A 17,311-nucleotide genomic window follows, 5' to 3' on the forward strand; every position below is an offset into this window, starting at 1 on the left:
ATACCAATAAATTTTGTTAGATACCAAATCATGTTTATTTATTGCTCATTTATTGGCCATTTTGTTTATTTAATTGGTTATTTAAATGATTAGTAGCCTTCAGCAACTTAGCTAAGAAAAGAGGTATTTTTAGAGAGGCTATGCAAACCTTTTCAAAACTTGTTTTTGCTTATAATGCCTTCTTCCATCTGTGCTATTTTAGGAGTTTTCTAAAATGGAAGAGATGCCCCAGAAATTCTGCAGAAGCTTGTAGCATCCTTCCCTCAGACGCTCCCAAGCTTGATGCATTTTCCCATTGACTGCAGAGCGGTTTGGGTCGGTCCATCCAAACATTAACTAAAATACGTCTGTGCTTATCTGCTTTGTTCTGATTTTTAATTCCATAGATGCTTATTTTCATGTGACATTACAGCAGAATTTTTAACTGCACCAAACACAAGAAAGAATCAAAACTTATACTATAATAAGAGAATGTGTGTTTACATGTATTAGCCTTAAAAATTGCATTCTCATGAATGTGCAGAAATTAGGCAGTTCTGTCATTACCATTCAGTGAGTATAATAACAGAAATCTAGCTCAAATCCTATGCAGAGAAAAAAACTACAGATAGAATAATTTGTTCTACTGTCAGGTTTATTAGGTCATGCTGCATTACATTCTCCATGCAACGCAAGATAGTTCTAACCATGCAGCTGTTAAGAGCTAAAGGACAAGTTCTCATACATCTTTAGGTGCCTAACTCTACTGAAACATAAAAAAATAATTTACGCACCATAACATTGAGTTTTGGCATGCCTAGCTCTAAAGGGAATTGACACCAGACAGGAACCTGCACTCTGAAGTCTAAGCAGTTAGGTTCTTTATAGGATGAGCTATGAAAGCCAGACTTCTAAGCAAAAGATTTATCAATCCCAGTACATAAGCTAAGGACTTACACAGACACTAGACAATAAGAAACACAGACAATAGAAAACACAAAAAGAAATAATTAGAAATCCAAACAGGTATAAGACTGAAACTGTCTAGGAGGACAAAAGGAAAGTAGTCTGATCTTAGATGCATTTCATACAAATTTATACCAGATCTCACATAACCTGCAACTCTTCCTCAAAAGGGGGAGCATGTATCTGAGGAATGAAAAGCTGCTAAGAAGTCTAAAATCACATAGATTAAGATTGTTAAGATTTTGGGCAGAGTTAGAGAGCATGTTTCAAATGCTTGTCCTGGCCAAACAGAAAAAGTCTTAAGTCTCATAGGCTTTTTATTTGTATCATGATTATTTGTCTATTTTTTATCCAGCTAGAGATGCTAATATAAAGAAACAATTTATTGCACATGCACATTACATATATATATGTGTGTATATACTTTTGTCTCATGCAAGTAAATTCTATTTCAAGACTACATGACTCTTGAGAAGCTGGGAAGCTGTGTGTTCATGGAGTGCCTTGAAGACAGGCCAAGTAAGCTTCCTGCTCTTCCTGCTCTTCCTCCTCTAGAAGAGCGTTCTTCTGGTGATGATTGATTGGAAGGAGGGCTTCAGCCCTATTTCCACCCTCTCTAAAGCACTTCTGTTACAGTGGCATCTGGGCCATACATAGGTTCTATGCTGAATATGATAAACCAGCCTGATCCTGACTAATTGCATCTCTGATTGCCAAGGGGTATTATTTTCATTAGCTTTATACTTAAAAGATACCTGAGTATTGTCAGAGATTCAGGACAGGTAGATCCCTGGGAGATGGAGCTCCTGCTCCCAGCACTATTTATTAATTTTATTTTAAATAGTCATAGCACAGAAAAAAATAAGAAAGAAGGTCTTTGACTGTGGGATTAGAACATATACCTTCTGTTCTTGACTAATATCCTAATCCACAGGGATTGTCCTTTTTCTTCCCTGTCCCCTGACTCTTGTCTCCTTTCGTCCTGGTTGGGGACTCACCAAGTAGAACAGGACTCACCAAATATGAACAGCTCCAGGATGACGGATGTGAAAGGGGGAAAAATGAGGTTGAATCCACCCAAATACAAAAGCAGCTCTATCTCTCAACCCTTGTTTTCAGGAAAAAAGCTATACCGCAAGAGGTGGATGTAGATAGTCTAGCTTTCTCTTTCTATAAACGTAAACAGTGAACCCTAATCTATGGGGAATTTTTTCCATCCACAGTCATGGTTGTGGCCATCAAGTGTACAGAAAACTGCCTTCCAGATCCTCTGAGCAGCATAATACCAGAAGATGAGGTAGAAGTCCGGACATATTCCTATGACCTGTGCTTCCTGTTGACTAACTCTGAGTAAGGCAGGTCTTTATGTAGAATATGGGTCTTTGACTCAGCCATCAAGGTGTCCCATTCTCCTCATGCATTATGTAAAGAGCCTCAGGTCATTAGCTGCAGATTTTGGATTGCAAAATTGTGGGTCCACACCCATGTTGCGTTAGACACCTTCACCCCCCAGCTGGAGATTATGTGTCTCTGTGAGATCCACTCCACCACTCCTCTCGACTGACTAATCAGTCCTTTGAGTAAGCAGCCACCACATCATGCTAATCAAAGGCAAGGAAAGCAGGCAGATCACTGCCGGGTAAGAGAAGAGCCCCCTGTAGAACCCCCCAGGATCTTCATCAGCTACTTCAGCTTCATTACAGTCAGTTACTTTATAAGCCTGATAGCAATAGCAGACAAATTTCTTTGTCATTATTTCCAGTTCTTCATCTGATGCTTCTCCTCTCACAATAAATCCTTGGTCCTTTGAGGCTTCTATCCTAAAGCTTTTAGGATCAAATGTAAATTTGCCAGGGCTTTCCAGATTCTTCATACATACCATCCCTTGTCCTGGCAAAGATGCCTGTAGCACATCTCAGCAGCTGATGTGATACTGAAAATGTAGGGTCCTCATTCAGAATCAAGGAACTGCTGTACTTTTGTACAGTCCTCTGTAGGACTGTAGAGAAGAGAATTTAGCTTATGTGAAACTAGCCACTCTTTTTTTCTCTTTTTTAACCTTAAAAATGTACACTGTCCAAGCAGCCCTTACTAAATCTGTTTGAATTCATTTGGGATAACTAAACTTTGAATACTTTAAAGGATTATCACAGGGTTTTATACAGAAAATAAACACCAATATAGAAGTGCAAAGGTCTTCAGCAATTTGTACTCCCTAGAAAACACTAATCCATGTAATCATGTAATCCAAAGTCCGTCCATATGATCTCAAGAGATTGCTTTGTCTGACATGCCCACACACAAGCACAGATGGATTTCCCATAACAAGGCAAATTGCTGGGCACCAGTCTCCTAGACCTGCCTAATTAATCTTCTGGTCAGTTTTAGCTGATTTCCTGGTATTTTATCCAGTTGGAAAGGAATCTGGATTATAAATACTGAGGAACTATCTTGCAGAATGCCTGTTGTTCATCATTGGTTCCTTTCCTACCACTGATGGTCTATAAACCTGACAACACCTTGTTATGCCAGGAGGAATTGAAAGTTCCACAGTAATCCTGGCCAGAAAAAACAAAGACTGATTAAGCAGTTAGCTCTGCTGGTACCAAGTACTCAGTACTCAGAAAAAAATTGTTGCAGTTAGACCCTGTTTATTAATAGGGAAAAAAAATAAAAAGAGGATGTTATGCATTCAGTTTAAATCAGGCATAAGCTTATCTTTGACAAAGTTAAATTCTTATCTCCCAAAATAACAATGTCTACAGTTCCCAGTGCAGCACTCTCCTCAACAGTGCTAATAAGATCTTGCTACAGTGAAAAGAAAGAAAAAAAAATATAAAAAAAAGACCATCATAATATTACAGCATTTCACAGCCTTTCTAAAGCAAGCCAGGGGCTTATTATGTGACAATACTTCAGAGGGCATTTTCTTCTCTCACCTATCCCTATAAACTGCTTTTCTGTTTTAGCTCAAAATTTGCTTTCTGGAGTACAAAGATAATTAAACACAGCTTGATCTTTTCGAATTTAGGTATACTGCCTGAGATGCTGGTAATAAACAAGTCACAAACACTTGAGGAAAGAATGCATTTTAATTAGCTTTGATGCAAAATATAACTGTAATTATCTGATATCTCAGTATTTAGTAGGAACAAATAAAATCTTTCTATTAAAGTGAGATTTAAATATGAGAATTCCCCCAAATCATTCCATGAATTCATATCTTGCAGATAAGGGGAAGGAAAGAGTTACTTTCCAATGCCTAACAATTATTTTCCAGTCCCCCTCAGATCTAAAAGGCTGTGATTCTGATGGTGTGCACTGTTCTTGCTGCTTTCAGCAGGAGCTCACTTAAGTTCTTATCCAAATCCTATAAAAAGTTACTGTAAATAGGCACAAATTATAGGAAAGAGACTGCTGGCATTGTGCAACCTTTAATGAAAGAGAAAGGCAGCTCTTGAGGAATCCTAAGAATTTCAGTTTGAATTTTCATGGTCTCTCTGTGTTTGTGGCATTAGGTGCTTGGGTGTTTCTCCCTGATCTGAATAGTGATTATGGATCAGTGACAAATTACTGTGCCACAAGCTTGACATTTTACACTGATGGTGAAAGATGACTGGTGTGCAAGTGTCTCCGAGGTTATCATCATAGATTTAAGGGAGACTGCAGGCCAAATCACATGAAGAATCAAATGGAAAAACTGTGTGAGAGAGTTGGTTATCTAAGAGGGGAAGAGGTAGAAATCATTTGCGCATAAAACAGCAGAGTTTACACAGTAGCCAGGCGCAGTCTTTAACCTCTATTTTCCTCTTCTGCAAAACGAAACAGCAAGCTGGATAAAACCACCAAAGCAGGTGTCAACACCTCCTTCAATGTTGACCAGGAGCTATCCACCACAAGCTACTCATCAGCTTTGCAATGTCAATGATTCAGAGCTATCTCCACTCTGAGTGAAGCCATTCAGAGTTAGGTCAAGAAAGCTGCCAGGTTTCGGAAAGGAAAATCTCTAGTACAGACCAAAATCTCCCTCAAAAGGTCATTCATATAGTCACAGGCGCAGTAAGGCCTGTGCGCTCCCAGGAGGCCGTTGCATTCAGATGACTGTTTTCTGTAATCTCTGTGAACTGCATTGCTTGCAGAGTGTGCCCCCTGTCACATGTGGTAAATTAATAATCCAGAGACTGGGTGACTACAGAATGGATATAAATAACTGGGTACATTGAGCTGCCTCAGCCCCACTCCCTTCAAGTGAAGGTTTCCTTGTCCTTGGATCCTCTCCCGCTTCCTCCTGGCCCACGGCATGCAACTTGCACATTGCTTCACCAGGCGCGAACAGGCCCAAAGGAAAGTCTTCAGCCAAGAACAGGCACGTGCCTTCATGCTGGAGAGAGCCATAGCCCCTTACTCATAAATGTGGCAAGTAGTAGCAAGGCCTGGGGAGGAGTGCAATGTAACAGAGCCAACTAAAGCTCCTTCCACACAGGGTACCTGCTCTGCACTGTGTACCTCAGCTGCAAGCCTAAATACAGCCTTTATAAAGCGAATATAGCTCACTTCTCTGGTTAGTAAACCACGGAATCTGAGTCAATCTGCAGGGGAGAACTAAGTCAAGGTTGTGACAGAAAAATTAAGTTGTTTTTTGAAAAGCAGACTCCTGGTTTCAATTTCTCATTCTGATGTGACACAGAACAAATTACTAACATCTTTGCCTCAGTTTCTCTTCTATAATAGGGAAAGCTCTCTGGGGATTTGTTAGTAATTGCATACCTGAGCAGAAGAAAGCACATCAAGGAGGATTAATGTATTAACCATCTCCAGTGTACTACATCAGACTGCTGAAATCCCTTTTAATCCCTTCAAATACATGTTTGGGTATAGCACAGTGATGAATTGAAGCAACAATCTATGTATTTTGAGACTTAAATTTCTCTTCAGAACATTGAGCTCTTTAAAGCATGTGGACAATTAACATGAATCAGCAGAGCTGGCCCAATTAGGAGTGCTCCCATCCTAAAGCACCATCTGCAAGAAAGTTTAAAGCATTAATGCAGCTCACATTGTTCCAGGAGTAGTTTACCATAGACAGAAATTATAACGGTTCATCTCTATAACCTAGTCGAGTCTACACAAATACAGGGAAAGCATAATCCTGAGATGTCATGGAGGACATCTGTATGGATTCATTCGCCCTTAAGTGAGAATTACTCTTTACTGAAAAAAAAAAAAAAAAAAAAAAAAAAAGACTGTTTCCATGGGATTTCTTATGCCAAAGGAAGGATACAGGGCTACACTGCTATCCCAGAGCCAGGAAAGTTCATTGTTCCTTAAAACTTCACTCTTTGGGCAGGAATCACTGTAGTTCTGTTCATGGAAATTGTAATTGTGACAGTCAGGGTATAAATAATATCCCCACAGGCCCTTTGGTCTACTTTTCATTCCTAATGCAATTGTTTCCTTCATAAAAGCTTTTGCATTTTCTTCAAAGGAACGTCTGACTAAATGTTCAATATCATTAGCTGAAATACTCCCTTGCAGTTCAGAAATAAGTTTCCTGAACTTTTCGTGCCCAAGTTGCAAGCTCACTGAGGCCTCCAGTTCTCCCAACTAATCCATTGAAGTCCGTAGCTGGGATGCAACAGTCGATGTCACAGATGACATCATAATGAGCATCCAATTATATGGAGCATTTTCAAGTTCAGTGTTATGTTCTATCGGAGGGGCACAGGCCTGCTAGTGCGTTCCAGGCAGCTATGAAAGGTTTCCTCTGGGAAGCTGGTGGGTGGGTTGTTTTTGGAACAACCAAAGTCCAGGTGAATGCTGTGCACAGCCATGCATGAGTTGAAACATGTAAATGATGCATAATAGCATCCTATTTTCAGGCCAAATTCTCATGATGTAAGAGACAATAGTAGATGGCTCCCCCAGGTTGTCTGCAGAGCATAGGAGAAGAGATATTACTCTTTCTTCCACATTGATCTATATCAGCCATGTCTTAGTGGCCATGTCGGTTGCAGCTGGAAAGGTAGATGAAGAAATGGTTACCTTATTCCTCCAAATCTCTCAATAATAACAAAGATAACAATCCAATCAAACCTTAGATTTTATTGCCATTTTCATAGCTTTGTGAACCTGCCTGACCTGTCTAGTGCTGTCATCACAACTAGAGATGCTCCAAATAGCTCTAAACAAGCACACATATTTCACTGTCATTGTGCAGTATCATAAAGGGATACAAGATCAGACCCCTGGCAGCAATAAACCAGATCCATGAAAGACCATTCTGAACTATTTATTAGCCTAGCTGTGTTGTCACATTGAACTAGCTCCTTACAAACCAGGTCATATTGTTTTGCACAGCACTTCAATGTACAATGTGGGCTCTTACGCCATGGCTTGTGGCCACTGGTACAAGCAGAATCATTAGCCACAGTGTAAGGCATGAAGGTACTAAAAGTTTACATTGTTTGCTATGTCTGTGCTATATGTGTGTGTATATATATGTATGCATGCATCTATGTTAGTTAAATAGCTAGTGTCATTGCCTGTGCCCATCCTTTACCTACCTAATACAGTTGTTTCTGTCATAAAAATATACCCCTTATACAATGCTGAAATGCCTCTCCCTGCAAGATCACTGCCTCGGCCTCCTTTGCTCTGCTCACTCATCTGTGTAGAAGTTGCTTATTCGGCCTTACCCATACCCAGCTTTGAGCACCCCTCCCCATCCAGAGCCCTAGGGAAATCCCACGTAGCAGTACAACTATCAGTGAGTGTCATGGATTTGTACTTTCCCAAGTCCTACTTTGTCTTTTTCCTCGGTCCTTGCCTAGCTGTTTCTCCCTCCTGGGGCTGACACTGACAGTGGAGGTAAGCACTTGACTCATTTGAGCAGCCAGGCTGGTTCATAAATGAAGGGGAATAGCAGTTGTATTCCTCCACGGAATCTAGGATACCTCTTCTTTATGTCAAAAAAAAAAAAAAAAAAGAAGATATCTATGCACCTGTGGTATTTTTATTACACCATTCCTCCCCCCCCCCCTCCATTTCTTTGCTATTTTATGATATAATTCTGGTCACTTTCAGCAAAATCATCAGCATCCGAGGTAGCAACCTCAGACACTTTTAATAAGCTTTAGATATTTTTAGGAAACAAGTTATCTGATGGAAGGATTTGATGCATGTCCTATGCATACCTGTTTCTTCTGCTGGCCACAAAGATGGGCGACAGAACCACTGCAAGTACAGTGCAAACCTGCAGAGCTCAGAATTACAGCAGAGAAATCTCACCCCTGGAGACACACAATACACTTAGAGAAGTCCCAGATTTTCAAAACTACCGTCAGCAAATTGGATGGTTGACCCCTATGAAAAGGCAAAGGCAGCACACCTAATCTGCATTAACATGCCTTTTGGGAAACGGCTTTAATGAGAATTAGCTCAATTTTGTCAGTGTCTCTCAGAAGGAATATACCCTGCTGAGAAACTGAACTCAGCAGAGCCACAGCATTATAGGCCAAACAACATTTTGTCACTAAAAGGACGTACAGCCCAAGCAGGACCAAGGTGAACTGCACTGTCGCCTCAGCAGGGACAGAGCAAGGGAGGGGTGTCATGGCAGCCATGGTGCCTCTTCCTCAGATCAACGAGAACCTCCTGTCTGCCCAGGAAGGAGCAGGGAGGTGATAGTTGGGGCTACCTGCAGCAATGCTCTGGTTGCCCCCAAGGAGCCCCAAAATACAGGCAGGCCAGCACACTTCCAGACAGGCAACCACCACGCTCTCTGTGCCAGCTCTCCCCATCACAGAGAATGAGAGATGCAAGAAAATCCTACCAGAGGGCAGCAGATCCCCATGATTGTGCTGAAAAGGGCTCTGCTGCTCAGCTTCCTCAGAGAGCTGCGCCAGGCTGCTCTCCTGCCGGGCCTGTGGAGGCCAACGGCTACCCTGTCCTACACTGTGAGAGATCCCTCAGGTTTCCTGGCTCCCACCTTTGCTCCTTTTGGGGCTTTTCACCTCCATCTGTATTGCAGGCATGAGCAAACTCTGCAAGCAGAGAGCTGAGAGGAGTGCCCCAAGCCCGGGCGCTGCTCAGGGTTCTTCCCTTCACCCAGGCTTCCTAAACCCGATCCTACTTGCACAGCGCATGCTAGGGACTTCCTTCCCCTTTCTGCTAGGTATTTCTCTCAATTATGTCTGCCGTAATTGCCAAAATCCAGGATGGATGTACCCAGTTATACCCTGCCTGCTAATTACAGCCTGACTTGGTGTCCAGCTCACTTGGCAGTCCAAAAGCACCGTGGGCTGCAATGTCCTGCAGGCCAAGCAAGTGGCGACCTTGTGTCTTTATTAGACAGCAGACAGCTCTAGCTGTGCCTAAGCAAAATCAGCTTAAAATATAGCTCAGAATTGCAAAAGAATTTGCTTGTACCAGACCACAAGACTGTGATTAAAGAAAAAAAAAAAACTAAGTAAATGATAAGGGAGAGGCTAAACATTGATCAGATTATATAAACCCTGTATTCTCTACCCCAATTAATCTATAGCAGAGAAATGTACTTCAAACCCTTGATATTTGTCTTGTAACAGAATTATATTCCAAGGATGTTACTCCATTCAAAGGACTAGGAGAGTTACAAAGGATGAATACAGACAGTGAGGGCTTTTTGGGGTTTTTTGGGGAATTTTTTTTTTTTTTTACTTGATGGATTTAAAGCAGGCTGTCTCAACAGGTCAGCCAACTAACAAACATCCTTGTCAGAGGTGCATGTTTTTGTAAAATATGAATTTTCATACAGAGATTGAATAAAATCCCTGGATTTTTACAGAATTAACATTTTGCTGTCTAAAGCTGAAGCTAGAAGCTAAAGCTGATACACTCAAGAAGCCTCATGAGCTGGAAGAAATTTTGTCTGGTTTAAGTAACGCCATCAGAAGCAACTCTTGCTTTCAGTGACAAATCTGGATGTGGAGGCAATATGCCCAGAGGCTGTGCAGATGCCTGGAGCCCAGAGACAGAGAGCACCACCCTGAAAGGCACTGGCCACAGCCTGAAGGAGGAGAGTATGGCAGGATGCATCGTTGCCATCCTCTACCTTCCTTTCTGTGGATGGGAGCTCCTTAGACTAATTCACCTGGAGGAGATCCGTGCAGTATCTTTGTTAAGTTATTATTTGTAAGGTAGTGAATATTCAGCATAATGAAGAATAAAAATGGAGCAAGACCTTACCTAGCATTACCTGGCCATGACTCAGTAGCAATGAGGGTTGATTATAGCTGAGAATCAAATCCTTTTAATAAAATGTCTCCAGATATCTGCCTTTAGATTTGAAAGGTTCTCAGTGTTCCATGCCACAATTGTTTTAAATCCCAAAGGTTTTTCAGAACAGCTCTTTTCCAAAGCGGGTAACCTCTGCTTCATTTTGGAATTTTGTGCTATAGAATCTACATAATGGCCTGGGTACTGGCATAGCATGGGTAGTTTGTGTTGCTGTCATGTGAGAGCATATTAGAAAGTTACAAGGATTACACCATACGCAAGGTGATTCACACTCCAGGGTTACACTGGCAGCATGACATGCAGTCTGCATTCACAAGCTGGCTTAAACTCTGTATCCCAGGATGTCCAATTTCCTGTAACACTGCTGTCCACTTATTGATAATGAAAAATAATCACACTATGAAGAGCCAAGTCTGGGAGATGTGCTTACAGGATGACATCATAGCATAGCCAGCTACCTGGCTTAGGCTGTCTACAAAAAGAAAGAAAACCCAAGTGTGGGCCCGTTTTAAGACATGAAAACTCCCTGGGTTCTCCCCCTCCAGAGTCCACACAGTGTGAATGAATGGCATTTTTGGACCATGAAATTCATGGAATGTAATTACCATCCCATTTTTCATGCATTTCTGCAACTACTGAGAGAAAAGAATAAATGCCAACAAATGAATGCTAACTTCATAGCATGTTAAATTGTGCTGAAATGATTCTCCTAAGAAATAGTTTTACACGTCATCCATTTTCCTGATCCAATTGAATGGTAAATCGCGACTGAAAAAGCAAATAAATGACACTTAATGTTCCGAGCATATTCTTTTCAGAAGTTAGCCCGGCCCAGGAGGAAAGGGTTGACTCTCCTCCCACTAACTTCCCAGTGAGTCTGGCAGAGTCCCTTTGTACTTGCACTAGGATAAGATCAGCCCCCCAGCGTCTGCAGAACAAGCTCCCACACATGGACTGGAATGATTACAGCTTGCACCCAGCATCAGCAGATTGGGGTGACATTCCTTTCTTCCTCTTCCTACAAAATAACCGTTGTAATGCAACAACAAAAGAAGGCAATTCATTTTTTTCCCGTCCACCAGTTGAGTATCACATTAGCACTAAATGTTATTGTTGGAGGAAATACAATTCAACGTTGTCAGCCTAAGGGATTATTGCAATTATTTGAAGCTGGGAGTCATGTAAACCTCTGTAAGCCTCATGTATGGACTGGATTCTAACAATCCTTAGGCTTTGAACAAATTTAGCAAGCCTCGCTCAGTGGTAATGCTCTCAGTCAGCCTTTCCATGCAAAAAATCATATGACTTGCTGCTTTTCTGTGAGCACAGAGTGGATGTTTAAGGAATCGCTGCCAGCCGTCCCTGCGGCAGCCAGTGGGTGCTAGGAACTAATGGGTTAGAGACAGACTAAAAGAAAAAATCTGAGGATGAACAAAGCAAGTATGAATAGTTCATGTCTGGTTTTCAGCTGATGCAAATCAAAAATGAGATATTATCTTAAACCTGATGAGGTTGTACACCTTTAAGAGTGTTGACATAAAAAAAAAAAAGTAGAAGATATTACATTCAGAAAAATCACGTCCTTTCTGTTGAAAGTGAGTGGAGAGCTCCACAAATCAAATTAGCCTCTTCACTGAAATCAGGTCAGTTTATGATCAGATCCTGATCCAAGTATACTGAGAGTGGGGTGTGAAAGCTAGGAGACCCTTCTGAGTATTGCTGCTGTACTTACATAGCAACTTCTGTACTTGTATATTACCAATACTTTGCAATCAAGATCCTTCCATACCCAAATTTCTAGGATGCCACAGGAGAGTTTGTCTTGTTTCTCCTTTCTCTCAGGTCTAAAATGTTTGTGATTAGTCCAAAGTGTGCAAAACAAAGTTTAATGCTGAAACTTAAGAGCACCTGTCTGTAGAGCAGTCTGAAGTCTCCAAAGGGCTTCAGTTTACACTTGTGCAGACGAACCCCATGCAATAACCATCACTTACCATGGTAGGGCACTATATCGACCATTAGGTGAGAGACCTTTGTGCACAACTGAATGTCACAAAGCTTAAAAATCTTTGATAGACCTGCAAAGTCATCCTGTCTCCCTCCTGACCTCCTAGCATCCCCGTCTCTTACTGGAGGGGTACATTAAGCGTGAGGCTACAAAACCAAGGTAAGGAGCAGTTCTAGCAAGGAAAAAAACATACATGTCTTCTGTCCTGAAAACCCAGTGTTTGAAGGAGCAACACAGTAAATAGTCTTAATAACCTGCTAATTGACTCAGAAGGTTATTAACTAGTACAGAAACAAACTTTTTTTTTTTTTTTTTTCCAAAAGCTGCTCACAAAATTCAGGAAAAGCAGAAATAATATTCCAGGCTTCTCTTCCAAACACAAAAGGAGAGCACCTTAAATAAAAGCCAGAAGAGTCTTGCTGTAATGGAAAAATGAGAAAGTAGCTTTGAATCTCTCTGAGAAAACAGGCTGCCAGCGCAGTAAAACATTGCCAAAGAGAAAAAGTAAATAAATCGTCTGGAGGGACCACTTTTGCTGTTAAAATAAGAGCAGTCGTATTAAAGAAGTTTGAAATATTGTCATTTGAAATTACAGAAGACTGCTTATTTTTAGCTTGATTGATGCTTTTAGCTTCTTGTGTAAACGAGGTTACATAATACACATAATCCGAAACCTCTGCAAAGACCATAAGTGCCAAGCTATAAGGTTATGTAACTGCCTCTAAGTTTGTTTCCACATGACAGAAAACACAGCCTCATTCCTGCATTAACTCTTCTGCTCTTTCTGGGGCAAAGTTAAACATGTAAATGTATATATTTACATATGCACATGGATATATTTAGTCATGTTTTCTTACTGCAAATTAAATGAGATATTCACGGAATCAGGAAAATACAACCTTGAACTTACTTTGGTGATAATAAATAGGGGATAAACTGGAAAAAAAATTTAAATTTATTTAAAATCACAGAATTAGATCTCAAATACAATCTTCCTTTCACTTTATGAAACTACTAAAAAAGTTCCCACCCCTTCTGATTTGACATCTAAAGGTTCTTGACTGCAGCATGTTTTGGTATGTAGAAAGTGAGCAGTGCCATTGCCTAGTTTCTGTAAAAACATTCTAGTGGCTTTAATCTTATTAAAGAATATGTGATGTTGTTTTGTTTTCTTTTTTAAGGACTGGATTTTTCTTTGAGAAGCTGTGCTGTTTCCAGCCCGTGTCATTCTTCGAAGTGCACAAAACTTTCATTTCCAACCTATTTTTAGTTACCCGTGTTTGCATATATTCCTGGTCTCTGAGTCTGGCACAGATTGACAGGAAATTACTTTTTCTGAAACATAAACAAAAAATAAGTTGTGGCTGTCACAGTGCCTTCAGTATTTCATAGTTTCTTTGGTGAAAATCTTCTTATCATGTATGGTGTGCAACTTTAATTCACTCCCTCACAATCTGTAAAATTGAGGCAATTTTTAATTTTAGCAATCTTTTTATTTTGACAAGGAATTTTTAACATGTATGTAGGTATGCTGTTTTTTGCACAGTGTCACAAACTGTAACTAACGATCCGAGTTTTTCTTCTCTTTGCTTTATATGTGATTTTAGCTCTTTTTTTCTCTAAAAAATATTTCCCATTTTTACAAATCCACTGACCCTAGCAGAGACCTTGCATTAGAAAAAAAGCTGAAGAGACACAGAGATGCTCGTCTGATTATGATCAGCCAGCAAGCTTTTGTTTTCTCAGGGGCAAAAGGGCACTTCATGGGATATTTTAAATATTCATGTTCTTTGAGCTGCGCTGCTCAAGGTGAAGCTTGTCTGTCCTGACTTTGTCCTCTGGTTAGAGATCTAAGTCTGAACAAGTTATCCCAAAGACCCCTTTGATTTAGGGGAGCTATGCAGGGGCCCTCATGTGTCTGTATACCTCCTCCCTAGCCAAATGTCCCCCAACAATGTGAGCTGCTCCAGGCACTCCCATGTCCTTGCTAGCCAAGACTTGAGTATTGTCATAAGGAGCCACTCCAGGGAACTGACACAGGAGAAAAGGACCCCCCTGACAAGCTCCTGGGTGAGTTTCCAGCTCCAAGCCCACGTTCCCAGTGGTGGCCCAGGCTTCAATGGCCGTGCTAGGTGGTGGTAGTGGAGCCAGGGCAGAGAGGTAGCCCAGCTGGCCGCAGCTCGGCCTTGCAGCGGCTGCCACCGCCGCAGAGCTGTGTGGTGGATTAGGTGAGTCACTCGCGGACACTGGCAGCTCCTCCCCACTGGGCCCTCAAGTTCATACCAAGGCTGCTTATTCATGATATATTGCCTCAGGGGGGCAATGCTCAACTTACTTAGTGTGTTGCTACAACCTCACTATGGCTTTTGCCCACTCCTGTTGCTTTGACTCAGCAGTCATGACATGAGTCAGACTAAGGAAACTCGCTCTTTTAAAAGACTTCAAAAATACATTTTTAGGGGCTTTTGAGCCAGATGGGTACTCAAAACAGTTCTCAGCAAGGGCACGCAACACAGCAAGAGGACATCACACCACAGTACAGGGATGGGAGTCAGAGGAAAGGTAGGGAGACGGGAGAAGACGGTGGTGGCACCTGCAGCTGATATTGCTGTCAAACTGGATTTGCAGCCCCACATAGCTGCCTGTCAGGTGCAGAAGTGGAGCAAAATGAGCCTCAGCCTTTCCATGCTTGCTCAAAACATACAATCATATATTAGACACAATACCCCACTGAAATAACCCCGCCTTTCTCTTGCTTGCCATGTGACATGGCTGCTAAGTTACCACTTACTGGTAAGTTAAGGTTGGTGTTATATTTCCAGATCTGATTTCCAGATAATATGCAGAAATATAAAGCCCACCACTGAAAAAAATATCATGCACAATGGTCTTCATTAGACGTTAATGGGATCTCAGGATGAAATGAATGGAGAGGATCATGACCTTCCAAACTGTATAATTTTTGTCCTCCCATTCTTTTTTTCCTGATCATTAAGACTTATGGGTGCCCAGATCAGGTGTTTTTATCCCTGGAAGGAAAAATCACCTAAAATTAATGAGATAGATAACTTTAATAAAAAATGTTTTCATTGTTTTGTTGGTACACTTACAGGCACTGAGGCAGTGGTGAGGGAGAAAGAAGAAATGAACAAAGCATTTCCCCAAATTTAAAAATATCAGAATGTAAAATTGAAAAAAAATTAAAAGCCGGAAATCTATCAGTTGTGCTTTTCTTGGTATTGTTAATTCCCTGATGAGAGGTAGAAGATTAAACAGCTCCACGGGTCAGCATTTGGGAAGAGATACACGTATTGAGTTCAAACACAGAAAGAATGCAGAAAATCTGATTTCTATCATCTCAGGAAACAAAATGCCCACTTCCAAGGATTGATTCTGCTCTAAGAGTTCATTCTACCTAAAGAGATGAGCATAAAAGTTCATAGCACAGTTCTCTGCTGCTTTTAACTCTCCCTCCTCCAAATAAGTCTAACACAGCTAGTACTAGGAGAGGGTATTTTCAAAGCCTCTACCATCCACCTGGACCAGAAAAAGTCTTTGTTAAATTATGTGCACTGGTATGATCATGTAAGACCTACCACTGCAATTGCTAATAGGACCCTTGCTGTTTATAATTTATACTGCTGTAGCAACTAAAGTCTGATTTTATCAGAAATACTATTAAAGACAGAAATACACTTAGAAAGAAATAAATTGGCAAGATTGTAACTGCATGATAGTTTTTGGGAGCATCAATGAATTTGAAAAATAATAATGAGGAGCTACATGTCCCCCATCTTCCAGGTAGATAAGGTTTTGAAGAAAGCCTGTTCATTTGAATTAACTTTTAGAGTTTTTAGGCCTAGATTAAGTGAATTGATTAGTCCATCATTTATTTTGAGAGTTAATTTAATGGTAATTGAAGTCGAAAAATGACCATTATCAAGGTCAGTACACTTCACATTTCTTAGCAAGCAATGGAAAAAAAAGATGCCAGGATATCAGTAAGCCCTTTAGGGGAGGTGTGGTGGCTCTCGCAGTGACCATATCACCCACAAAAGAAGGGAAGGGAGCAGAAGAGTGTCTTGCCTGATACGATTTTTGGGCAGATGGGTGCTGCATGGTCCTGCTGAGCATCAGGCCATGGGCAGCCTCACATGATGCATTTCTGTCTCTGGTCAGGCAGGACATATTCACCAAGCTGGCTAAGAGGGACAAATGCATCCCAGCTTTGGTTCCACCTGGGAGCAGTGGTCTGGGATCATCCAAATGTGGGGACCTTATGTGCAGCCACCTGCCTTCAGCCAGCAACAGCTACCTCCAACCCTGTGAGTGGCAGCTACAGCTGTAAAGAACTTCCAAATAAACCTACTTTCTAACAGTAAATCTTATTTTATTGCCTGAAGAAAGCATTCTGAATAGCTGAAATATTAAAAAACCCAAATCTGTAAAAGTTCATTCACCTAAGTGCTTTGTTCCATTAAGAGTGATTAAGGAACTTAAAACAAATTCTGATTTTTATTATAGCCAGGGAAGTATAATGAAATCAACCTAATGATCAGGGTGCAGACCTGGCCTTGCAGTTCTTCACATAAATATTTGAGCCAAATCCTCTGTATGCAGGCAGATACACTGCTATGGGCATTCATATACTCCTGGGTGTGAGATGGTAGCCTAGACTACAGAAATGTGCTGTACAGATTTACACCTGGGATACACAAACAAAGCCCTAGGGATGTAGCAAGGGTCTGTCAGTGAACAATAATAGGGATCATACATCACAAGCCAAATCAGGAAGGTTGTCACTTCGGCCACAGCATTTGTATTGTTAGTATAAATTCCCCACAAACAAACTGCACTTTAGCTGACTAAGTCCTTATATCAGTTTATCCAAATTTATGCCATTCAAATAAATTTTGTATATAAGCCATTAAACAACCTATTCTAATGAACCTGTAGAAATAATATCAACACTTCACAGCAACACACATGACATTTTAAAAAACACATTTCTGTGACATAACACATGACGTTATATTTTCAGATCACATCATGGTCATGGTTTTAGAATGCAAGTTAATGCTCTAC

General features: G+C 40.9%; 1 pseudogene; it reads right to left on the bottom strand.

The window, feature by feature from the left end:
• Positions 1 to 2,509: 2,509 nt before the first annotated feature.
• On the bottom strand, positions 2,510 to 14,996 carry LOC104568218 (hyaluronidase-4-like; annotated as a pseudogene).
• Positions 14,997 to 17,311: the final 2,315 nt, after the last annotated feature.

Source organism: Tinamus guttatus, unplaced genomic scaffold (genome assembly GCF_059628265.1).
Source record: "Tinamus guttatus ecotype Peru unplaced genomic scaffold, ASM5962826v1 Tinamus_guttatus_pri_ptg000138l, whole genome shotgun sequence".
In the NCBI taxonomy this organism is placed as follows: Eukaryota; Metazoa; Chordata; class Aves; order Tinamiformes; family Tinamidae; genus Tinamus; species Tinamus guttatus.